The sequence below is a fragment of the Dasypus novemcinctus genome, chromosome 4 (genome assembly GCF_030445035.2).
Source record: "Dasypus novemcinctus isolate mDasNov1 chromosome 4, mDasNov1.1.hap2, whole genome shotgun sequence".
NCBI classification, from domain to species: domain Eukaryota; kingdom Metazoa; phylum Chordata; class Mammalia; order Cingulata; family Dasypodidae; genus Dasypus; species Dasypus novemcinctus.
This window is the reverse complement of record NC_080676.1, coordinates 135,617,570-135,644,785: the sequence shown is the minus strand read 5'-3', so window position 1 is coordinate 135,644,785 and position 27,216 is coordinate 135,617,570. Positions and strand designations below refer to the sequence as shown.

The 27,216-nt window shown below is 36.5% G+C and overlaps 1 pseudogene; it reads left to right on the top strand.

The window, feature by feature from the left end:
- The first annotated feature begins 21,263 nt into the window (after positions 1–21,263).
- LOC101421698 (mitochondrial fission regulator 1-like) lies at positions 21,264–22,286 on the top strand (annotated as a pseudogene).
- The last annotated feature ends 4,930 nt before the right edge of the window (positions 22,287–27,216 follow it).

Here is a 27,216-nt window from a genome sequence, read left to right as displayed (position 1 = left end):
TTCTAATTGAGGTATTCATCTCCTGACCAAAATTTTATGTCTGATTTTTCAGACATAACCATAGGCATTTACAAAACCTTTGGTTGGAAAATCTGTCCTTCCCATACATATTGGTGCCTAGCCACTGCTTTGCAGTCTCTGAGGGAAGTTGCAGTGAAGGGTTCAGAGCCCTTAGCTGGTTGCCCGTTGTCTCACACATATCTGCACTCCTAGGCCAAAACCTTTCTCAGGTACCTTTGCTGAAATCTTATTGGCAGAGAATGGGGAGACCTTGATAACAATTTTCTCTACCTTTTAACTCTACCTCTTAACTCAATATTCATTATTTCTCCACTCCTAGTCCCCTCCTTCTCCTCTCTCATAGGTCCATTAAACTGTAGGAGCCTTTTGTTCATTGAGTGTACTGCTGCAATGAGACATCCTCCATGTCTGTCCTGATTCATCTGCCCCTTTAGTGGTGGTACTGTTCTTTGGTGGGCAGGGGAACAGAGGGGAGTCAGTGCTTTCACTCTGGATTAACCTCTTGCTTATACCAAAGCTGTAAGTGATTAAAGGCTTTATTGCTACTTCCATTTTGCCTTTGATTGTCTTCATATACTACTCTCAACATCTGACTACTCAGCTCTGCTCTCTCAGCCCAGCTTAGTTCTTTTTTAAAATATATTTTTAAAAAAAATTTTAGAAGATAATGTAGATTACATAGCTGCTACTTTAAAAACAGGGGATTCCTGTATGCCCCACTCTCTCCCCCTCCCACATTTTCCCATACTAGCAACATTTTTCAGTAGTGTAGTACATTTGTTACTATTGATGAACACAAATTGAAGCATTGCCACTGTGGATTATAGTTTACTTTATAGTTTACAATCTGTCCCGCAAAATTTTGTAACTCATGACAAAATATATAATAGCCTGCATCCATCATTGCAGTGCCATACAGGACAATTCCAATGTCCCAAAAATGTCCCCATATTACATTTATTCATCTGTCTCCTTTTCCTCAGATCCTTTCGTGGCCACTGCCTTTATAGCAATGATACAAGTTCTTTTACTGCTAGAATAATAATAAGTCCACAATAGAATAACAATAAGTCTATTTTAGTCCATTGTTCATTCCCCAATCTTGATGATTTGAGGTTGGTGATGCCCACTCTATTTTTAAGTGAGAGGGAGCTTAGATACCATGAGGAAGATGGATGAAAATGTCTTACTTGCAGTTACAGACCCTCTCTGTCTCTTGGGATGGTTGTTTTCCAACATCATCTCCTTTTTAGTTATCCTGGTTGAATCCAATGAAGTGAAGAGTAGGTGTTGCAACTCTGCTGTAATTCAGGGCCCTACTGGCACCCAGGATTTGTTTCTTAGACATATACCTATCAAGTATAGTACTAAGTATAGGTTCAAGTAGAAGGGACAGAAGAGTGTAGGGAAACCACAAATGATTCCAACTCTGTCACACTTGGGAACATAAATTCCAAAGTAGGGCCCACTGGCAGGGCACCAAACTTCTGAGCTGTCAGTCCCACCTATCGTGTTTGGATGTCTCTAGAGCCCTCAGGAGTCCTACTACTTGAAGCAATATTTGCTGTAGCAGTCAATGAGAACCTGCTGAGACATGAATAAGCATAACTTTTGGAATGACCTCCTGACTCACTTTGAAATCTCTTAGCAATACAAACTCATTCATATTACCCTTTCCCCCTTTTGGTTAAGGTCTTTTTCCAGTTGCATTGCTAGTTGGTGCTTGGTAATAAGCCCTCAGTGCCAGGGAGGCTCATCCTGAGAAGGGGCAGGGAAAAGTTATGCATTTATATGCTTAGTTTGGCTTAGAGAGAGACCACATTTGAGCAACAAGGATGCCCTCAGGAGGTAACTTTTAGGTTATATATATATATACACTATATAGTGTATATATATACACTAGGCTAAGTTTTAATTTCAAAAGAAAAAGTTCAACTCAGTTCTTGATATTAATTTGAAGTGTTTTAACATGAAGTGTTGGATTAAAAAGATCAGTGTCATTAAAGAATTTCTTCCCTTCCAAAATCAGATGATGGTTGATGTTATGTTCAGCTAATCATCAAAGTCTAGAGTAGCATTTCTATTTTCAGGTATACAAGACTCTCCACTGTTTCCATCTATCCATCTCTCTCTCTCTGTATCTCTCTAGCTTATCTCTCTCTCTTTTTCACACACCTACACACACACATACACACAAACAATTCAGACAGCCTTCAGGTAATTCTGTGTCATTCTTTGAATAGTGAATAATTAAATGATTTATGAACTCATTTTTTGAACAGCGCATTTTCCTTTAGTACCTTCTACAAGAGAAAATATTTTTAAAATATATTTTTTAGGATTAAAGTCTTTAATTGCTGACCAAATGTGGGAGATTTAAGTCATTTTTAGACATATTAGGTGTAGTAGTTTGATGTGGATATGAATTCCAAAAATAAATATTGGATTATTTTTGTGATCTGGTCTGTACCTGGGTGTGATTGAGTTATGACTGGGGCTTTGTTTGGGTCACATCATTAGGGTGTTGAGTCCCCACCCACCAAGGAGCATGATAAAGATAAAAGGGATGGCAAAGGACAGAGTTGGAGCTTTTGATGCAAGGGCTTTAAATGTTGGAACTAGATGTTGGAGTTTGATGCTGAAGTCTTAAGTTGGAACCCCAGAGGAGAGACAGAGCTGTTCATCTACAGCTGAACTTGTGAAGAGAGGAAAAGCCTAGAGAGCATCATAGTCTACAACTGACCTTGTGGAGAAAATAGAGGAGCTGAGCCCAGAGGAACCCAGGAAGCCTGAACCCTGGCAGATGTTGGCAACCATCTTGCTCCAACATGTGGAAATAGACTTTGGTGAGGGAAGTAGCCTATGCTTTATAGCCTGGTGTTTGTAATCTCCTATCCCAAATAAATACCTTTTGTAAAAGTCAACAGGCTTCTGGTATTTTGCATCAGCACCCCTTTGGCTGACTAATATACCAGGCCAAAATCTTATTACATGAAACTATTGTATGAATGAATCCATTTGAGTATTTTGAAATAAACACTAAATACTGTGTGATGCTATAGAGAAACAGAAATATTCTTTTGCAGTATTTGGTCTTCTGGAGAACATTCTTTATGGCTCAAATAATTTCTCAACATTCTTTTTTAGAAGAATATGTCAACCCACAAGTGTCTGGTAATTCTTTTTATCTGATATGGCCTCTTTGAAACCCACAAGCATGCCTGGGTTATCAGATCTGCTTTAAAATGCTGCCATTCATCTGTTCAATTTAATGCTTGTGTATGTGGGAGCTGCTGTATTGACTGAGGGCTATGCCACACTGCAGCTTGGAAAATGAGCAAAGAAAGAAAGGCAGGCTCAAGCTAACTATACCATTAACTCTGCCTAAAACTGTGATACATCAATACAACATTAGACCTAATCATGTTTTATGTCATTAATCAACCACAGAAAAGAACAATCAGATATTTTTTCAGAAAGGAACACTATTTAGTCTTTTAAATATTTGCTATCCTTTTATACTTTCAAAATGATGTGCAGCAATTTTTTTAAATTTGAACAGGCACTTTCTCTTTTAAGAATTAAAAGATGTATTGCTTGAAGAACAGAATTTGAGAAAAAAAGTCATGTACTTGCCAGCAGAATGCTGAAAAGATGCTTATTAAACGGAAAATACTCTAAAATAAATACACTAAATTCATTCTTACTGACCAATAATATTTTTATGTTATGTATATTGATTGAAGAGGAATGAAAATGTGGTCCCTTTTGTATATTCTATTGAATGGATACAATTTGTACTCATTAATACCTAGTTAAGTCTTGGAGCATTAAAGCTTGCTGTTAATTTACTACCAGTTCAGCAAACTTCAGCTCTATTCTATTTCTATTAGAAAGTCATCTAACTTCCTCTAAAGGATAATTGCCCAAGTTAAGGGCTACCAAAGGAAAAGTAAGAGAAGAGGAAGAAGGAAAGAAAGGAAGGGAGGGAGAGAAGGGAAGCCCGCAGTGTGATTTATCTGGGAAGTAGTGTGCTATAGTGGAAAGATCATAAGTTTAGTATCAGGAAACCTCCTGGGTCTGAATGATGGCTCTGCTGCTTATTGGCAATACAGTCTACAATAAGCCTCTTTCTTTTATGCCACATTCTATTATAGTTGGAATTTGAAGGAATAATACTTATGTCAACAGATTATTGTGAAGAACAAAAGTGATTATATGTGTGTGTCAACAGATTAATGTGAAGAACAAAAGATATTATATATATATCTATATAAAGGGCTTATAAACTATAAATTGCTATGCAGTGATTCTCGACCATTTCTTTCAGAAAAAACAGATATCCTGTGAGCTAAGGTGAGTTTTCACTTCCCTAGAGTATCCTAAGGATTGCGTTTTCGCAATTCTCATAATCAATGGATGTAATGTTCTCAATTTTAAGCTTTTATTTTCTTGCACAGTTTACAGTTGCTACTTGTACCCAAATAAATGACTAAAAACTAATAGAATACTCTGAAATTGGCACTTAAGACACATTGCAACCCTTTCCTATTTCCAATGAATAGCTATTATAGGAACAATATATAAACAGATTAGCATATAGTTGACTTTTTATCAATATGGACTGAGTGATGCAGGAACTGCCTATCTGCTTCAGATACACACACACACATTTTAATATTAATATAATGCCATACTTGTAACTAACAGAGAGAACACATCAGTGAAAAAAACAAAGAAGGAATTCAGTATCAGAGTATTCAAGAAGAAATGAAGTCTAAAGTCTCATAAGGGAAGCAGGGATACTGATACAAGTTTTTGGTAAAACCCTGGAGTTTATGCAGAATAAAAACCTGTAAAACCTGTTTGCTTGTGCTTAGTTCAATGGAACCAAGCTACCCCAAATAGTAGGGCGTCACTAAGGGCTAGAAAAAATTTCTCCCATCAGTTCTAGGAAGCAGCAAGCATATCAATTCTCCAAAGTAGAGAAATTGGGAAAAAAAAGTTACCTGCAAAAATTTCTCTCTCAAACATTGTGAGGCCTGAATTGATGATACCCTAGTGATACAGAGACTGTAATGCATGTACAATGCATTAGTGATTATGATATAATGTGCAGATTCAGATTTATTTTTTCTACATGTTTAGTGCTTTATACCACCACAATTTATTAAACAGTCATTTCTAAATGGAATGGAACTACTAACATTGCAATATAGTAAATTCCCTTTTTATCATTTATACTGGAAGCTGTTCCTGAGTTTTCAACTCTCCTACATTTGTCTAATTATATTCCATTACCTTACTGTACTGATTACAGTTAGAGTTGTAGTTATGTAGAAAAGAAAGAAGGCTAGCTAGATGTGTAGATAGATAACAGATTTTTCCTTTGCTGTGTCAGATACTTAAATTCTTAGTAAAAACAATGTATAATTTATGAAATAATTATTATATACAAGTAATCTTGTTCATTGAAAAATAAATAAAATTTAGTGGATTAAATGCTTAAATTTAATAATACACCAAACGACTTGCAAACATTATACACTCATTTGACACTGAAGTCCATCTTTCAACATGCTACATTCCTTCATCTGAATCTTTGCATAGCTCCAAGAACAATGGATCAGTAGATCTCAAAGAGAACATTCTTTGTATTTGAATTGGACAATGCTTCTTTGTGGACAAAACTATGTATTGAAAAATGTTTAGCATTCCTGACCTCCACTCATCTTTCAATCACTGTGACAATCACAAATATTTCCCTTTATTTCCAAATGCAGCATAGTATGGCTCTAATGCCCCTAATTGAGAACCTCTGAAGCTGACACTCAGAATTTTAATGCTAGTGAGATTCTGAACAATAACTATTTATCAAATGCAATTAATAGAACATAAATAATAATAGATAAATTTCAACTTGTGATTTATAAATATATATCTTTGATACTCAATGATGAAATATGATCATTTAAAATTAATTTTAGATATCCAGGGAGAGATTAATATGATATATCCTCAAATAGATATGAGAGCAGCATCGAAAAAATATGATAATTCAATAAAGATAAAAGAGAAGGATTAATTCATCTACAGCAGCGCCTGGTTCATAACTATTCCCACTATTTTAGCTGTGAATAATTTAATTGTTCATCTATAAACAATTATGCAAATGTAATTTTAATCATTTATTTATAGATAAAGGGCTTATAATAAACTTATCTAAACATATATTTGGTAAGTAGTTGATGCACACCATTGCTCTGCCTCAAGACAGCTGCCTTTGCTGTATCCCTGGGATTACTTAGACGCCTCCACAATCCATCAACTGAATGATTAATTCTTGGCCCATTAGGGCATCTCCAGGACTCTGTTCTAGTGCTTAAGCCAGCTTCAGTTATAATTAGTTACATTATATCCTTTATTGAATAAGGTCACTATTTATGGAGCAAATTGTCATGAAATAGACTAAATCAGGGAGCCCTTGTATACTCATAACTTTTTTTTTTACTGCAGCTCCCAGGAATATCTTCTTGTTCTTTAAGCCCATTGTTTTCCATGGTATCTATCATCTTGACAGATGTTAAGAAACCATCAGCTAAAATAAAGTAACAATTCCTATTTCAAAACAAATACAAACACTTAACACTTGCAGTGACTGGCTCACAAGCTGAACACAAGAGGCAAATTTCTCATATCCATTTATTTAAAATACTTTACATCATTTTCTTTTTTTTAATTTCTCTCCGCCCCCCCTCCCAGTTGTCTGCTCTCTGTGTCCATTTGCTGCATATTCCTCTGTGACTGCTTCTATCCTTATCAACGGCACCAGGAAAATGTATCTCATTTTGTTGCATCATCTTGTTGTGTCAGCTCGCCGTGTGTGCTGCGCCATTCTTGGGCAGGCTGCACTTTCTTTCGTACTGAGTGGCGATCCTTACAGGGTGCACTCCTTGTGCGTGGGGCTCCCCTATGCCGGGGACACCCCTGCGTGGCAGGGCACTCCTTGCACGCATCAGCGCTGCGCATGGGCCAGCTCCACACGGGTCAAGGAGGCCTGGGGTTTGAACCGGACCTCCCATGTGGTAGGCGGACAGCCTATTCATTGGGCCAAGTCCACTTCTCAATTTCTTATTTCATCATCATGGATATGTGTCTATGTCAAAGCTAGAAATCTATTAGATGACTATAAATGAAAGAGTTCCACCCCTCTGTACTCAGCTTGGGCTCTGATCCCCTACTCCAGGCCCTGCAATGTGTCCCCTCAAAACTGGCCATGGTCCCTTTAGCCTTATTGTATTGGCCAAACACGGCCAAATTTTTGGGCCCAAAGATATTACATCTGTTGCAAGAAGGATTGAAAAGTCCCATGGCAAATGAAAATTTGGGGTTCAGTAATGGAATGTACTAAATTCTGCTATCTTGGCCACAGTTATTTATTCCTGCACAGTAAATTCCTATTCTACTAGTTCTCAGCCAGGATGATTTTGCTCCCCAAGGATATTTGGCAATGTCTGGGGTAATTTTGCTGTCAAAATTGAGGGACTATATGCTATAGATTATTGTTTATAGATGACAGGAATGCTGCTAATATGCTGGAAAACACAGGACAACTTCTCTAAACAAAATGTCATCCAGACCAAATTATCAATAGAGCCAATTTTTGAGAAACCTTGCCTTATTCTAAAGACAGAAAATCATTAAATATCCTTTCTTCTCTTTCCTGGGATTGCCCCTTCGGTCTATTTTTTTCTTTTTCCATGACTTGTAATATATTCTTATATCTCTCATTCTCTTTGGCCATTTCTAAAGAAGGTACTAGAAAAATACCCTTTTTGGATACACCATATTTTTCAGACTACTTCTTGATGTGAAAGCAGGAGGCCTAGAAGTCCTTTCATATTTTGAGATGTCTGCATTTCTTTTAGACCAAGCCAGCAGGACTTAATACAAACAATAAAGATTTTCTGCATATTTCAATTTGGTCCACTCCATGTACCAAATCCAGAGTCACACCGCTTACATTCATAGAGGGACACTTTTGAAAGTGTGACTGTGTTTTAAATTATAGTACATGTTTGGACAAGGACACTCAAGAAAGAGAGAGAAAGTAGAGCCCTCCTCAAAAAATGTTATTATGCTTGTTAATAAGGCCAAAATAGAGCCCTTCATATCTTTACAAGTCATGAATTTCTGATTTAAAATAATTAAATAATATATTCATCTGTTTTTGTTAAAAGGAAATAGCAAAATGTTCAATGTGAATGTTATTATCTTCTAATAGCAGTGGAGTCAATACTATCACATAAGCAAACTGTATCTCATCTGACAAGGAAAGATAGTAATGGTATTGATTAGCAGAAGAGCCTGGGGGAGTGACATTTACAGTATAATAGATTAAGTTTAATGAGAGGGCTTACTACTTGTCAATAGAAGGTTTAACCTTGGCCCTACATTAGTTAGGCACTATTGTGCAAAATAATTTAAAGGAGATTAAGTGATTTATTGACTACACATAAATGTCTGGAAGAAGATAAACATTAGTTTCCTCCAAATGCAGAATGTGTTCCCAGCCCTGAACACCTTTTTGCATATTTTTCCCTTTTACACAGCATAATGAAGAAACAAACATAAAATTAAATTTCATAAAGCTAAAATTGAATTTTAATTTTAGGATAACATGCATGACATACTTTTTTTTCTCTTTCTCTCTCTAATTATTTTAAAATTAGTTCCACAAGGAGCATACAATTTATTTTCTTAGGAAATTTGACACAATAAAAATATTTCCAAAAAAATATTGTGAATATTGAAATATAAAATAAAAATTAGATACCAATTAAGCTTACTGTTCCTATATAATGAAGTTGTCAAAAATCAAATGTGTCATTGATGTGAAATTGGCATAACAAAAGATTAACCATTTCAAGGTGAAAATTTCCATAGTATTAAGTATATTCACAGGTATTTGGAACCACCATTTCTATTTCCAAAACATTTTCATCAGTCCAAAAGGGAAACCCACTATCCGTTAAACAGTAGCTCATCATTCTTCACCTCAGCTCCTAGTGATCATCAATCTGTGTTCTGTTACCATTTATTCACCTATTCTGTATATTCAAAGAAAAGGAATCACACAAGTACGCGACTTTTTTCTGCTACTTTCACTTTAGGCTAATGTTTTTGAAGTTTGTATACATTGTAGCACATATCAATACTTCATTCCTTTCATTCATTTTTATGACTTAATAATATTGTATAACATGTATATATCATAATTTGTTTGCTCATTGGTCCGTTGATGGATATTTGGGTTGTTTCTATATTTTTGCTAATGAGAATCATGCATTACATACATTTTTTAAGTACCATTTTCAATTCTTTTGGGAATATGCCTAGAAATGGAATTTCTGGGTCATATGATAATACTATGTTTAACCTTTTGAGGAAACACCAAAGTTTTCCTCAACAGTTGTACTGTTTTACATTCCTACCAGCGATATATAAGGCTTCAAATTTCTCTACAGCTTCACTAATGCTTTTTATATTCACTTTTTTTTTACATTAGAAAAAATTATTGAAGTATATCAGTCATACATAAACACAAATAAACTTACATAAGCAATGAGTTTATAGTAATAGTTGTGAACACATAAAACAAACATCTGTATCGTCATAGAGAGCTCTCATACCTCACCCTATCACCAATATCTTGCATTGCTGTGTAATATTTTAACTAATGATGAAAAAGAATTCCCAAAACATTCCGAATAACAAAAATATTTTCCCCCAACTCACTCTATTATTATTATTTTATATAATTTATACATAAAAAACAATAACAGTATAGTAAAAGTTGTGGATTTACAAAGCAAACATGTATAAAGTCATAAAGGGATTCCATATGTCAACCCTCCACCACCACATTGCACTGTTTGTTACAAATTATGAAAGAATATTGTCAAATTCTTACTACTAACTATAGTCTTTATCATATTTACTTTTATTTTATTATTATTGTAACTATCATTGTGGATGTGAAGCAGTATCTCATTGTGGCTTTGATTGGCATTTTCTTAATGGCTAATGATATTGAGCACCTTTGCATGTACCTCCTGGCCCTTTGGGTATATTCCTTGGAGAAATGTCTATTCAAGTCCTTTGTTCTCTTCTAATTGGGTTATTTGTCTTTTTGTTGTTGAGTTGTAAGAGTTCCTTACATATCTGGATATTGGATCCTTATCATATATATGAATTGCAAATATTTTCTTCCATCATGTAGATTATTTTTTCAATTTCTTTTTTATTTATTTATTTTTATTACATTCAGAAAATATGAGGTCCCCATATACCCCTCACCCCCCTCACCCCACTCCTCCCCCCATAGCAACAATCTCCTCCATCATCATGAGACATTCATTGCATTTGGTGAACACATCTCTGAGCACCACATCATTGCCCACACTCTCCCACATTTCATCCAGTGGGCCATGGGAGGAAATACAATGTCCGGTAATTGTCCCTGCAGCACCTGCACTATTTTTTATATCTTTATAGAGTACAATTTACTATTTTTTTCTTTTGGTGTCATAGCTAAGATTCCATTGCCAAATACAAGGTCATTAGGATTTACCACTACATTTTCTTCTAAGAATTCAAATGTTTTAATTCTTATATTTATTTCATTGATCATTTTTACTTAATTTTTGTATAAAGTGAGAGGTAGGGGTCAGACTTCATTCTTTTGTGTAAAGACTGTTGTTCCAAGTATTGCAACACCATTTGATAAGGGACTATTTTTTCCAAAATCAGTGGTCGCAGAACCTATTATGGGTTGAATTGTGCCCCTCTAAAAGGTCATGTTCAGGTCATAACCCTTGATTTTGATCTTATTTAGAAATAAGGTCTTTGAAGATGTGACTTGTTAACATGAGGTCAAACTGAATTAGGATGAGCATAATCTGGTAAAACTGATGTCCTTATAAGAAGAGAAAATATGGACACAGACAGACACAGTGAAGTAGGTTATGTGAAGATGGATGAGGCGGAGACCACTGTGATGCTTCTTCAAGGCACAGAACACAAATGATTGCCAGCAAATACCAAAAGTAAGAAGAGGCAAGGAAGGAGTATCCCTTAGTCTTGATAGCAAATATTCCTTACTTTCCTAACACTGCCATAACAGAGTACCACAAAGTAGACGGTTTAAACAACAGAAATTTTTCATACTTTTGGAGGGTATTAGTCTGAAATAAAGGTATCAGCATGACCACATTCCATTTGAAAACTGTAAGGGAGAATTTCTCCTTGCCTCTTGCTGGATATAGAATTAATTTTCATTATTTCTTTCATTGAAAATATCACCTTTCTTCTTTCAGGTCTCTGTAGTTGCCTTGTTCTTGGCTTTTAATCGTTTGTGGGTTTTTTAACAACTTTACTTTAAATTTACAAAAATAAAAGAACAGAAAAAGGTAGTCCAAAAAGTTATGGAAACATCACTCCTAAAAATATTTTTTTCATGCACTTTTATCTCACTAATTCCAACTGCTGGTTTTGAGAGATACGAACACAATAAGCATTTTTCTGCTTATTCTTTTTTTTCATTAATAAAGAGAATTTGATGTCATTTTACTGAGCTGTATATCTGTGTTTCTTTCTGAACTCTAGTGGAACAATTGGCTTTTAAAAATTTGGCTGTAGTGTTCATCAATGGCGATCTCTGCATTTATCTCCTTGATGTTGGTTGCATTTCTTGAACATGTAAATTGTATATTTTATCAAATTTAGGATATTTTGTAGCCATTATTTATTCAAATATTCTTTCTGCCCCTCTTCCTTCCATTCTTATGAATTGCCCATATGTGATGGTGTACCACGTATCTCTTAGTTTCTGTTCATTTTCCTTCATTCATTTTTTCTTTCTCCTCTTCTGATGATCAATTCAACTGAACTAACTTCAAATTCACTGATTCTTTTGTCTGTTTGTTCAGTGCTGTTTTGAATTCTCTTTCAGAAAATTTTGACATTGTTCAACTCAAGAGATTTCTATCTGGTTTATTTTAATGATTTCAGTTTATTGAGCACTCTGTTTATTGACCACCTCATTTTCCTTATTTTCTATAGTTCTTTGATTTTAATTAATTTAAAAACTTTGTCTAGTTTGTCCAAAATCTGTGCTTCCTCTAGAACAGTATCTGTTAATTACTTGGATAAATTGAACCTGATTCTTTGCATAATTCATAATTTTTTTAAACTAGACATTTTGAATATTATAATGTGGTAAACCGGGATATTAAACCCTTCCTTTCCACAGAGTTAATATTTGTTGCTTTTTGGTTTGTATTGCAACTTTACAAAATTCCTTTTTTCGTCTATATTCTTTGTCACAGGTGGTCTCTGAAGTCTCTGTTCCATTAGCTTAATGGTCAGCTAGTGTTTTCACATAGACTTCCTTGAACACAAGGAACCATAAAAATAAAAAAGAGGGGGAAAGATAGAAGAAAAGTAATATACAAATCAAAGCAAAGCAAAAAAATACTCTCATATTTCCTCATCTTTGCAGACTGTTTCTGTGCTGCAGCATTCCTTCAAAGCTTACCCAGATCATTTACAACACTGCCTTAACCTTTACTTCCTGCTTGCAATGAGCCTCGAACTAAGCCAGAGGTTATATTTATGATATTCTCAGCACGTGTCCTGTGTTGGGCATGCGCATGGTTTTCTAAATACCCCAGTAAATACAGGCACTTTTGAATACCTTAATTTCCCAAAGCATCTCTATCTCCAGGTTTTACTCCCAGGGTTTGAGGTTTCTGTTTTATTCCATGCCCATAATCTTTTGTCTCAGATATCTATTGATTGTCTTTCAATTTTTTTTCAAAGAATTTCCACAGATTTTCTGCCTCATGAGAATTCAAAGACAAATTTAAACAAACAGTTTGCATCAGGTAAACCCTCCAGACAGGTTAGAACAAAATTCTTTGAGAATAAGGTCTTCTTAGTTCTCTCTTGAGCCAGGAACTAAGGTCTCAAAATGGAAAGATAGGTTGCCACATTGAAGACCATTGCCAAGCCAGGGAAAGGTGGGATATGAGCAAAAAAAAAACACCACACAATTTTGCTACTATTAAAGTTGCCTTTCCACTGATTCAACATTCGAGGACTGTAAAAATTTGACTTTTTCTGAGTTCTGACAGAGTTGCTTCTGACAGTTTCTACTTAATTTTTGGATGTTTCTATGAAGGGATGGGTACTTGGAGCTGTCTCTTCCACCATTTTTGAACATCAGTCTCAGAGTGCAGAGTTCTTAATGGAAAGATAGTCTTTCTAGAATTATAAAGCATAAAAATTGAAGAAATCTGGCCATTTACATATCTCTTTCCTCCAATGATTACCAGAGACATTCTAAAGGTAATATAAAATTCTGACAAAGGCTTTCAAGTTTTAAATGAAATCAATATGCAAATATCCTGAACTTCCATACTACTTAGCACAGTACATTTTCCCTCTACTAAACAAAATTTGCTTAAGTCAGAGTACATTTTACAAGACTGCTTCCTTATTTCCCATCCTTTTAAGAACTTTAATTGTTCTCAGGGCTTTAGTGTAAGAACATTATTAATCTTAGTTCTCAGATTTTTGAATTAAGAGAAATTAACCAGAATTTATAGTCTAGGAGCCTAGCTCTGGAAACAACTGCACAGCTTTCTAAATCTATGTTCTTAAAATCTCAATTTCTTTTATACCAAATATTGCTTGTTTTGGATTTTATTGGAGTAAAATTTATATATAGGAAAATGCACAAATCTTAACTGTAAAACATGATGACTTTTGGCAAATGTAAACATTAGTGTAAGTGATGGCCAAATCAAGGTATACATTACATCAACTCATAAATTTCCCTCATGACTCTTCCCAGTCTATACTCAACCATGGCTTATGCCATCTGTGTTCCAATTACTATCATTATCAATTAGCTTTGTCAGTTTTTTAATCTCACCAAATGGAATCATACACTATGCAGTCTTTTGTGTTTGGTTTGTTTCATTCAACATAATGTTTTTGAGAACAATCCATAGTATTACACGTTGCAACAGTTCAGTTTTTTATTACTGTTCTCATTGTATAAATATACCATGATTTCTTACCTATTTTCCTGATGATGTATTCATCTTTGTCTATAATGAATTAACTGCTTATACAATAATTTGGGGACATTTAATTTAATTTCTGTTGGAGAGAAATTGCTGGATTATAAGGTGAGTACATATTTACTTTTAAAGAAATTGCAAACCATTTTTTTCCAAAGTGACTGCATCATTTAACATTTCCACAAACAATGTGAACAAGTTTCATTGCTCCACATCTTTGTCAAGAGTTGACTTTTAAATTTTAACCATTTCCATTTAGATCTTATTCATTCTAATGGGTGTATAGTGGTATCTCATTGTGGTTTTAATATATATTTTTCAATGACTAATGATGCTCCTAATTTTTCCTTTTTTTTATTATTTGACATTTATTCATATTCCTTTGTGAAGTGTTATTTCAGTTTACCCACCCTTTCTTGGGTTCTTTATATTTTTATTGTTGAGTTATAAAATTATTTATGCATTCTGTATACAAGCTCTTAGTAGGATGTATATTTTGTGAACATTTTATCCTAGTCTGTGGCTTGCCAATTCATTTTTCTGAGAAGAAATTTTAAGTTGGGTAAAGTATAATTTAGCTATTATCCTTTTCTGGTTATTACTTTGTGTTCTTTTTTTTTCTCCAAGAAAACTTCGCTGTTTTCAAGATGTTGAAAAGACCATGGCAAGTTTTATTCTAAAAGCCTGATAGGTCTAACATTACCATTTAGTTCTATGATATATCTTAAATTTTTAAAATATGTAATGTTGAGATCATGATCTAGATATATATATATATATATTTATGTTGGCAAATATATAATATATGATAAATATAAAATACATATATCTGGATATTGAATCATTACATGTATCCATTTGTTTCCATAATATTTGTTAATAATTCTTTCCATTTGCCCATTAAATTTCCTTGATGAATTCTGTGAAAAGTAATTTGAACAGATATTTTAAGATTTATTATTTCTGTACTCTGAATTTTATTTTTCACTTTCTCAGTCTATTTTGGATTTTTTCAGTGTAGAGATTAGTTACACCTTTTTATTAAAGTCACTTGAAATATTTTATATTTTTGGTAATTTCCTAATTTTATTTTCCTTTGAAAATGTATAGAGATACATTTGATTTTTTCCCCCAAATTCTACTCAATTTATTTATTTTTTAAAAAGATATTACATTAAAAAAATACAAGGTCCCCATTCGACCCCACCACCCCCACCCCACTACTCCACCCACAGTAACACTCTCCCCCATTACCATGTCACATCCATTGCATCTGGTGAGTACATCTCTGGGCATCGCTGCACCCCATGTCCCGTGTTCCACACCATAGCCCACACTTTCCCACGTTCCATCCAGTGGGCCATGGGAGGACATACAACATCTGGCAATTGTCCCTGGGGCACCACCCAGGACAACTCCAAGTCCCGAGAATGCCTCCACATCTCTTCTCTTCCTCTCATTCCTCTCTTCCCCCGCACCCAGCAGCCACCATGGCCACTTTTTCCACATCAATGCCACATTTTCTCGATTATTAACCACAATAGTTCATGAATAGAATATCATTAAGTCCACTCTGATCCTTACTGTATTCCTCTTTCCTGTGGACCTTGGCTTGGTTGTGTCCATTCCATATCTATGTCAAGAGGGGGTTTAGATTGCAAATGGATATTGGATGCAATCCTCCTGCTTTCAGTTGTAGGCACTCTAGGCTCCATGGTGTGGTGGTTGACATTCTTCAACTCCATGTTAGCTGAGTGGAGTAAGTCCAATAAATCAGAGTGTAGGAGCTGAAGTCTGTTGAGGCGCAGGGCCTGGCTATCATATTGTCAGTCCAGAGATTCAAATCCCATAGATATATCTTAAGCCCCAGCACCAACTATAATTCCAGTAAAGTAGCATGAAAGTCTTGTGAAAAGAGATCCCATCTGAGTCCAGCTCCATCACGCAGAAACACCAGCTCCAAAGAAGGGCCAACTGGCATGGCAGTGAACCCCATCTGCCATGATCATAGAACCTGTGGGTCTCTTTAGCCCTCAAAAGGACCAATATCTGGGGTTGTATCTACTTTATCTGTCTCTGAGACTCTGCTCAGGTGTGCATAAGGGCAATCCTTCTGACAACCTCCAGACTCTTTTTTTAGAAACTCATAGCCATATGAACTCATTTGTCTTTTCCATTTCCCCCTTACTTTAGGTCAAACAGCATTTTTAATTCCTGTTATTATATGTAGACAGGGATATTCTGCTGGTCCGTGTTGAACCTTTAATTCAAGATAATTTTCTAGTTACGTCATCAACTGGTACTTGATAGTGATCCCTCAGTGCCGGGGAGGCTCATCCCCGGGTGTCATGTCCCATGCTGGGGGGAAGGCATTGCCTTTACATGCTGATTTTGGCTTCGAGACTGGCCACATTTGAGTAACACGGAGGCTGCCAGGAGGGAACTCTTAGGCACAGTGCTACTCTATGCCTTGTTCTTATTTCAGGTATATAGGCTCACAAGCATAGTCATTAGTATCAGGGGCTCACTGTTGGACCCTCATTCCTTCCTGGTCCTTACTGTTGTACCTGGGGGACTGCTGTTGCTCCCCTAGGGACCATGACAGAGACCCCCCCCCCCCGGGCCAGTAAACCAGTACCCCCCCCAGCTGTTGTTTTTAATTGTTTCCACTATGAGTATATCCAAACATTTCCATGCACCCTGGAGACATGCCCTGTAAAACTCCCTGTCAACCATATATTGCCTGTCAATAACATCCCATACCAGTATTCCTTTGCTGCCATTGTTGAACCACTCTGTGATCCAAAACTTCCTGAAAAGTGAAGTCCAGTATAATGTCAGGTTCCCTTACTAGTAAAATGGAATATAGCGATGAGTTTAAAGGTTAGATATAGAATACATATTGATTTGGAAAAATTCTACATCCTATCTTTTTCTTTTCTTTTTTCCTAATTATTGAGCTTCTCTTCGCAAGAGCCCTAGATCACAGTAATTCATATATACAATATACAGTACTCCCACACATCCACCATAAAACCTTTTCCCTTCCACAGTGATAATCTTTTAACTTATTCATATCATATTTACTGAAACTGATGTACAGACTCTGAGACAATAGCTTTCAAACAAGGTGACATCTGTGCTTACATTGTGGTCCATACTTTAGGCTATACAGTTTTCCTAATTTTTCAGTTATCCTATGTTTTACATTATGGCTTACATTATTAGTCTGTCGTCCCCTATATGTTTTTGGTGTAATATTACATGTTTTATATCCATCCTTGTGTACTCTTGTGAAACTCCTCTCTTACCCCCACATTTACCTTGGTTCCATTCATTCAACATCCATTTTCCCCTCCCCTTGGGGCCCACAGGGACAGCCAATCTCCATTTCCCGAGGAGCCACATCCAGAGATACTTGCAACAGTGTTCAGGGCCTGACTTGCTCAACTGCCCTAATGCCCTGGGAGCCACCCTTTCTCTCGAGAGATACAGTTCCCTCTATTTGATGGCATTAGTCCTCCCCAGGATGTGGGTCCACCCCCACTCTCACTACTTGGGTCTCTACCCAATGGTACAACCCACCCTGGCAAAATGAGCACTCAGACACTCCCCAGGAGTCCGTCCTGCGTCAGACCATCCCCTCCGAGCATCCTAAACAAGTAACCCTCCTAATTATATTTTGATACGGGTTTCTCAGCATTTTACTCTCAACCAACACCTGACAATCTCCTATGTTCATATGTTGCCCCTCCCTCCCCCCAATTTCTTGGGCAATATTACCCATCTGCCCATCCCCAACCCCCCTCAAACCCGCAAAGCCCCACCCAAAGGCCCCCCTTGCCCCCATTTTATCTCTTCTTTGTGCTCATACTTACCGCCAGCTCATCATAGATTCCACCCCTGCAGACGTCAGCTCACATCCTTCCTCCACCCTGCAATTTCCTGTAAACCTATCTTCCAGTCTCTAGCTCTCTGAGGCAGCTTGCTTATTTCATACCATTGAGGTCATGTAATATTTGTCCCTCAATGCCTGGGTTGCTTCACTCAGCATAAGGTTCTCAAGATTCATCCATGTTATCACGTATGTTTGTAGTGTATTTGTTCTTAAAGTCGAGTAGTATTCCATTGTGGGTATATACCACATTTTATTGATCCACTCATCTGTTCATGGGCATTTGGGTTGATTCCAACTTTTGGCGATAGTGAACAATTCTGCTATGAACATTGGTGTGCATATATCGGTTTGTGTCCTTGTTTTCAGTTCTGCTGGGTATATACCCAGCAGTGAAATTGCTGGGCCATATGGCAAAACTATGGTTAGTTTTTTGAGAAACTGCCAAACTGTCCTCCAGAATGGTTGGATCCTTCTGCATTCCCACCAGCAGTGGATGAGTATTCCCATTTTTTTCACATCCTCTCCAGCATTTGTATTCTTCTGTTTTTTTCATAGCTGCCAATCTTATGGGAGTAAGATGGTATCTCATTGTAGTTTTGATTTGCATTTCCCTGATAGCTAGAGATTTGGAGCACTTTTTCATGTGCTTTTTAGCCATTTGTATTTCTTCTTTGGAGAAGTGTCTGTTTAAATACTTTTCCCATTTTTTAAATGGGTTGTTTATCTTTTTATTTTCAAGATATAGGAGTTCTTTATATATGCGAGTTATAAGTCTCTTATCAGATATATGGCTGCCAAATATTTTCTCCCATTGTGTAGGTTCCCTTTTTACTTTCTTGACAAACTCCTTTGAGGTGCAGAAGGCTTTAATTTTGAGGAAGTCCCATATATCTATTTGTTCTTTTGCTGCTCCTGCTTTTGGTGTGATATTCATGAAGCCATTTCCTATTACAAGGTCCTGTAGATGTTTCCCTACACTGCTTTCCAAGGTCTTTATGGTCTTGGCTCTTATATTTAGGTCTTTGATCCATCTTGAGTTGATCTTTGTATAAGGTGTGAGATGGTAATCCTCTTTCATTCTTCTACGTATGGATATCCAGTTCTCCAGGTACCATTTGTTGAATAGGCCATTCTCTCCCAGTTGAGAGGGTTTGGTGGCTTTATCGAATATTATATGGCTATATATATGAGGTTCTATATCAGAACTTTCAATTCAATTCCATTGGTCTGTGTATCTTTTCCTTACCATGCTGTTTTCACTACTGTAGCTTTGTAGTATGTTTTGAAGTCAGGTAGTGTGATTCCTCCAATTTCCTTTTTTCTTTTTCAATGTCTTTGGCTACTCGGGGCCTCTTTCCTTTCCAAATAAATTTCATAGTTAGTTTTTCTAGTTCCTTAAAGAAGGCTGTGTTGATTTTTATTGGGATTGCATTGAATGTACTATATCATACCACTGCCAAGCTGCAGTCTCCAGGTTTACTTTGGAAATTTCTTCAACTAAATGCCTAGGCTTGCCATTTTCAAAATCTGCCTCCTATAAAGCACCAAGAGTTAATCTTGTTCTCTGTAACTTTAAAATCTGTATTGCCTTTCCTCTCATTTCCTATAATAGTTTCATCATTTACTTCTAAGGCATCATAAATTGCCTCCTTAGAATCCATATTGTTATCAATAGTCTCTTCAATGCAGTCTAGGCCTTTTCCATCAAGCATTTCACAATTCCTCCAAAAAATGCCCATTACCCATTTATAAAACCATTCCATCATTTTGGTAATTGCAAAAGCACTACCTCATTCCTGGTACCAAGTTCTTTATTAGTCAGCCAAAGGGGTGCTGATGCAAAATACCAGAAATTGGTTGGTTTTTATAAAGAGTATTTATCTGGGGTAGGAGCTTACAGATACCAAGCCATAAAGCATAGGTTACTTCCCACACCAAGTCTATTTTCATGTTTTGGGGCAAGATGGCTGCCGACATCTGTAAGGATTCATACTATCTGGGTTCCTCTCTTCCAAGGTCTTTCTTCTCTCTGGGTTCAGAGTTCCTCTCTTCCCAGGGCTTGCTTCTTCCTGGGCTCAGGTTTCCTCTCTTCCTGGGGCTTTCTTCTGTTTCCTCTGTGAGCTTACTTTCTGGGACTCCAGTTTAAGGTTTTGGCATCAAACTCCAACATCAAAACTCCAACATCTAGAACCCTCCAACTCTGTCTTTTGCCATGTGTTTTATCTGCAAGTCTCCAGCTACCAAATGGTGGGGACTCAACACCCCACAGACACAAGAGATTTACTTGATTAAGTAATCAAGTAAACCTCTGGATCCAATATAATTTCATATGCCCAGAGGAAAAGATCAATTTACAAACATAATCCAATATTTCTTTTTTGGAATTCATCAAAAATATCAAACTGCTATAGATAGCATTCAAGCTTTACAATTAAGTATGAGATTATCTGTGCTTTTCAAAGATGCATTTTTTTCTTAATTTGCTCAGAGATTTTAGATGGTGATATTTGTCAAATACTTTTACTACCTGTATTGATGTGGTTGTTCCTTTTCCTCTTTTATTCTCATTACGTTGTCAATTACATTGAATGATATTAGAGTACTGTATCAAACTTGAACTCCTGTGGTGTTCCAAACATAATCAAGATGTACAGTTATTTTACATATTGTTGGATTCTCCTGTTACTTTGTTTGCTTTTCTTGTTATATACTTATATAGCTTTAGTATTAGGTATATGATGCCTACTAAAGATAGCTGGAATGTCATCCCTCCTCTTTCATGTTCTGAAAGAATTTCATAAGATTTATCTTATTTTCATCATTGTACATTTGATAAAATTCCTCAATAAAATCATCTCATTGTAGTTATTTCCTTGTAAATTTTTCATATCCTCATTAAGTTACTCCATTGCTCTTTTTCCACAACTAATTCATCTAATGCTTTGTATTTTTTAATGTTCTCACTTGGGATTACAATTCCAAAAAGGAAAAATATATATATATGAAATTTTACTTGGACATACTGTTGTATAAGTTGACTTAAAATATTTTAAAAACTTCCAACAGAAACTGCTTAGACAGAGGAGGTGAAGAAGTCACCAGCTGCCACGTGGCCCTGTGAACTTTTGGACCATGTACTGTTACATATACTTGAAGTACTTGAAATGCAAATTTGGGGAGACTTTGCCATCTGAATGCTTGGCTGTATTAAGCACCTAATTAAGATGTATTTTCAACAAGCTGGAGTAAGTATGCAATTGGTACTTTGATCTGGAAAGCCATTTGGTTCATCATGAAGTATCATAAGGAAAATTGGTACTAATTGATCTCTGATTCAGTGTCCAAGAGTTCAGTTTCAGTTTACTAGCCCTGCAACAGAATTGAGTCCTAATCACCAAAGAAAGGATGCAGTGGCATCTTTTGCTGATGTTGAATGGGTATCCAAAAAGATAGAAAGTGTTCAAAAAAATTAAGATTAGAGGTCAGGTCAAGGCAACAGTTTCAGGAGTACTGTCCTTTCTTTGATAAGCCCCCAAACAGGCAAACTTCCTTACCAAACCTGTCTCAAAAAGAGCTTCAACTGAAGACTACAACACTGGCAAATGAGGAAGCACTGCAAAAGATCAGTGGTCTTGAAAATGAACTTGCCACTCTCAGAGCTCAAATTGCCGAAATTGTGACCCTACAAGATCAGCAGAATCTCACTGCAAGTGACTTAGATTTGACCACATCTGTTACCACAGCACCACCCTCTGTCCCACCTCCACCACCGCTGCTACTGCCATCACCACCACCTCCCCTCCCTCCAGCATGGCTCCACCAAAGCACATCTGCTATTGATCTGATTAGAGAGTGGAGAGAGAAAAAGCTAATGCTAGAAAGACATTGGTTAAGAAGAGTCCAAAGAAACAGGACATGCCAAATATGCTAGAAGTTCTTAAAGATATGAACAGTGTGAAACTTCATTTTATTGAATGGTCAGAGTAAGATGTAAAGCTTAAACCAATGGACCCTACTGACCCTGCTGCCCTCATTGCAGAGACTCTGAAAAAGAAATTTGCTCATCAGTATCAAAGCGATACCCAAAATGAAGGTGAAAAAGCAATTCCAAAGTCAGCCTCAGAGACCACCTCAGAAACAGTGTTTTTTGGGTCTCACACACGTTGAAGTCTACAGGAAAAATGAAGTCTCTAATTGAAAATGTTTCAAATTTCTAAATAGTGAGTTGAGAAAGATCATCCTGGTTCAGCTGTTGGTTTTTAGGACTAAGTTTGGCCAATAGAAATCAACTTTACTGAGTAAGTATCTGACAATTCAGTGGCCTTCTTTTAAAACTACTTAAGAGTATAAGCAATAACAAAAGCATGAAGTTAATGAGCTATCCAGTATTCTGATATTTTTGATGAATAGCTAGGATGCTCAGGTTTCCAGTCAGGAAAACAATTGTATTGATTTGAGAACTCAGGATATTTGTGCATGTTAGTGTGGGTTTTTAAATTCCTAAATATGAATTTACCTGTACTAATGTTTTATATGCATATACTTGTATATAAAACAGTTAATATGAAAATTAGTTGGAAGTGGATGTGGCTTAAGTGATAAGGCCTCCGCCTAACATAAGGGAGGATCTGGGGCCTCCTGGTAAAAAAGAAAAAGAGAAAGCCATGCCAGTATGGTGAGTGAGTGCCTGTGTGGTGAGGCAGTGCCCACGTGGCAAGCCAGTGTCTGCACAGTGAGCTGAGTGCCCAAGTGATGAGCTGAGTGCCCACATAAGTTCTGCGTGGTGAGCCAGTGCCCACACAGTGCCCATGTTGCATGCCAAATGCCTGTGCAACAAGCCAAGTGTCCACATGGTGAGCAAGCAGGATGATGATGAAATGAAAGAGAGAAAAGAGGAGAGTCAAGGTGAAGTGCAGCAGAGACCATGAACTGAAGTCATGCAATGACAGGGAATCTCTCTGTATCAGAGGTTCCCAGGATCGAATCCTGGTGAATCCTAGAGGAGAAAGGTGAGAAGAGAGGACAAAAAAGAGAAATAGATACAGAAGATCACACAGTTTAATGGACGTAGACAGCAAAAACAGCAGGGGAGGGGTTGGGGGAGGGGAAGAAATATTACAGTAGAAAATAGAATAAATAAATAAAAAGCGAATTTAAAAAATTAGTAATGATGGCAGTAGGGGTACTGTTGTCGACATTAGTTTTCAATGTTAATTTACTACACAAAGACAGAACAGCTGGTATAATATTGGCTGATGCAGTGAAATACTAGAGGTTGGACTCTTATTGCCTTGAACAGAACTTCCATCTTACATTTCTCTCACATTTTTGTGGAGGGCTTTGAGCAAGAACAAGATGATGCTCACTGCTGAAAAAAGGGAAAGCTTTTAAAGAGAAGTAGAGGACCATGATGAGGTTTTCACCTCGGTGCCACCCAGTGCTGAAGAAGAAAATGTAGTTGTCAAGTAGTGAGGAATCAAATTATTCAATTAAATCCCTTTCAAATTAAAAACCAAAATGTACCATCTTTATTCCCATTTAATAAATAGCTTGGTAAAATGATTTGTTGCTAAGTTAACAATACTTCTGGAAATGTCAGCATAATGGAGTTTTAAATTTTAATATTGGTTAAAATATTAGCTTTATAATGAAATATTGAATAGGTGAGAGTTTTCTATAAACTATCTCTGGTCAAAATGCTATTGTGTTGGGAAACGGACTTGGCCCAGTGGTTAGGGCGTCCGTCTACCACATGGGAGGTCCGCGGTTCAAACCCCAGGCCTCCTTGACACGTGTGGAGCTGGCCCATGCGCAGTGCTGATGTGCGCAAGGAGTGCCGTGCCACATAGGGGAGCCCCACGTGCAAGGAGTGCGCCCGGAAAGGAGAAGCCGCCCAGCGCTAAAGAAAGTGCAGTCTGCCCAGGAATGGCACCGCCCACACTTCCCGTGCCGCTGACGGCAACAGAAGCGGACAAAGAAACAATACGCAGCAAATAGACACAGAGAACAGACAACCGGGGGAGGGGGGAAATTAAATAAATAAATAAATCTTAAAAAAAAATTCTATTGTGTTGAATTACATTGTGCAGCATAACTTTAGGTGCTCTTGGAAAGTGGAGAGCTAGCTGTCTTACATTTTATTGAAAATATGTATAGTGTTTTAAATATTAAAAATTAGTTGAGGAAATTACATAGATTGTTTATTCTGCTTAAATGTGAACTGTGGTTTATTTTACACGTTATTGATAATTTTAATTGTTTTACATAGTTTTAAAATTCTGCCTTTAAATAGAAATTCAAAAAGTTCTCCTGTCATACATATTTTGGCCTCCTAAGAAATTTATATTTGTATCAGTATTGAATTTTGGCCAATATGCCAACATAAGAAAGTTACTGTTCTGAAATTGTTTTATTTTCCTGGAAAAAAATCTTTCAACAATAAAATTCTACTTACCTATCTCCTCTGTGTTATTATTTCCAAAAATGATGGTACTAAGTCTCATATCTCTACAACGCAATGTTACAATTATTTGTACTTTAAAGAAAGAGAGGAGAAACGCATATTTAAATATTAGGATATATTTATTATTTCAATACTCTTCATTGTTTCTGTCAATCAGTTTTGATTCCATGTCATTTTTCTTGAGACTGAAGCCATCCATCTTTAAAAATTCATGTTGTTCACTATTACTGAAAATTACCTTTGCTTATGTTTGCCTGAAAGTAATTTTATTTAGTCCTTATTTTTAAGAATATTTTGCCAGTTACTCTTTTATCACATTAATGATATTATTCCGTTGTTTTCTGGTTTCCACTTTTAATGATAAAATGTCAATTATCATGGTCTGCCCCAAATGTAAACTTTTTTTTTTCTTTCTTGGTTGCTTCTGTGTTTTTCATTTTATCTTTGGATTCTGGAATTCTAGCTATGATATTACTTGGCATGGCTCTTTTGTGTTGTTCCTGCTTGCTTCAGCTGGACTGCTTAGATATATAAGTTCTATTTAATGTTTTTCATAAAGTTTGTGAAAATTTTGACCATTTTTAATTGGTGAATTTTGTTGTATTTAAATTATCTTTAAACATAAAAAAAGAGGAAAAGTAGTTCTATCAGATAATGAAAAGATGCATTCTGAAGACTAATTTTAAAAGAGTTATATAGTATAATTTCATTTTTATGCTAACACTATTATGTTTGTAAAGAAATAACTTGAAAGAATATGAAAGCTGTACACCAAAATGCTAACAGATATTATTGTCTGGAAAGTTGACATTATGGAGTGGCTTTCTTTTCATCTGTTTTAAAAAAAATATTTTCTATATGTTACTTTCATGGTCAGTTAACTTTTTAGAGAGTTTATTATGAATAATTTCCTTGGTGAAATGGTAGATTAAATGGCTGTGATGGCCTCTGTCTTATAAACAGAAGAAACTTTTGTGAATATGAAAAATACAATCAAAAGTGTAACACAAGACGACTATTCTGCTTCACACTTAGCTGAGAAAAATCCCAATTTTTATCTGAAAGTAGTGGGCTTCCTTCTACTGATGAGTGTGAGAGAGACTGTAAGTTATCCTTTGCTTTGTGTTTCCATTCTCTCATGCATTAATAGGATAGTGGGTTTTTAGCTGGGCATATGCAAAGTAAAGATGGAATTCCACAGTATTCAATGCAGTTAGGTGTGGATGCATGACTAAGTTCAGAACAATGACATACAATTAAAAGTGGTTTATTAGCCAAAGCGGTGCTGATACAAAATATTAGAAATTGGTTGGTTTTTATAAAAGGGTATTTATTTGGGGTACAAGCTTACAGTTACTATGCCATAAAGGTTAAGTTATTTCCCTCACTGAAGTCTGTTGCCATGTGCGGCAGCAAGATGGCTACCAATGTCTTCAAGAGTTCATGCTTCCTCTTCCTCCTAAGGATCCATGGTCTCAGCTTCTTCCAATATCAGCTGTAGGCTGGGCTAAGCCTTGTCTCTCTGCCGGGGTTCATTTCTTTCTGGGCTCAGCCACTCTGTTCTCTCCACAAGATAAGCTGTAAACTATTGGGCTAATGATCATCTCTCTTCCCAGGGCCTCTGCCATCTCTAATGGAGACTTAACTCTATCCTCACATATCTTCTTCATGGATATTTACTTCCCAGGGTTCCAGTATTAAAACTTCAACTCTTGCTTCTGCCATGTTGCTTTTTCTGTTCCTTGTTCCTTTGGTGGCAGGGACTCAATGTCCTACTGCTGTGGCCCAATCAAAGCCTTAATCATTATTTAATCAAGTAAATGTGAAACTCCTGAATCCAGTCCAATCTAATATGCCCAGAGGAACAGAGCAGTTCACAAACATAATCCAATATCTAATTTTGGAATTCATAAACAATATCAAACTACTACAAGTGACTTGAGAACCTTAACTGTATGTCACTGTCCTGAACTTTCAATGTCTATCCTTAAAAAAAAAAGTATGGCTTTCACTTTTAATCTTTTCAGTCACAACTTATTTTTCCCATAGCAAAAAAAAAAAAAAGTAATAATAAAAGTATCAAAGCACAGTGTCAAAAATACAGCAATATTTAAAATTTTCACTAACAAGGAAAAACACGGTAGAAGGCAGGGTTTCAGCAAGTGGTATTATTATTAAATAAAAATATTGTGGATTTCTGTGTAGACAGAGGATTAGAGAGGTGCAGGGCTCATTTCTTTCTCAGAAAAGTAGCTAAAGGACAAGCAAAAACTGTCCAGATGAACAGTTCTAGGACTTAGGAGACCAGGGGAAGATTGTGCAGCACCCAGAAGAAAGAGGAACAAAGAAAAGGAGACTTTGTGGGACAATCCATGACTATTTCAGACCACTGTAACTGCTGGTGCCCAACCCCACTCTTGGTGCAGACAGCATAAGGTTCTCTGATTGCTAACCAGCAGCTATGGGCTGAGATGGCTGAAGGGGTCCATTTCATTAGGAAAGAGGAGAGGGAGGTCACAGCCCACTGCTGATCCAGGTTTTTTGGTCTGCTGTATCCTTCGGGTCCCACCCTTCCTGACCAGGCATGGCCATGCCATTGCCTTTACCCAGGATGAGGCAGAGAGCTAAAGATAATCTACTTTAGCAAACAGCCTCCTTACTGACAAGGACTGGCTGCTGCCAAC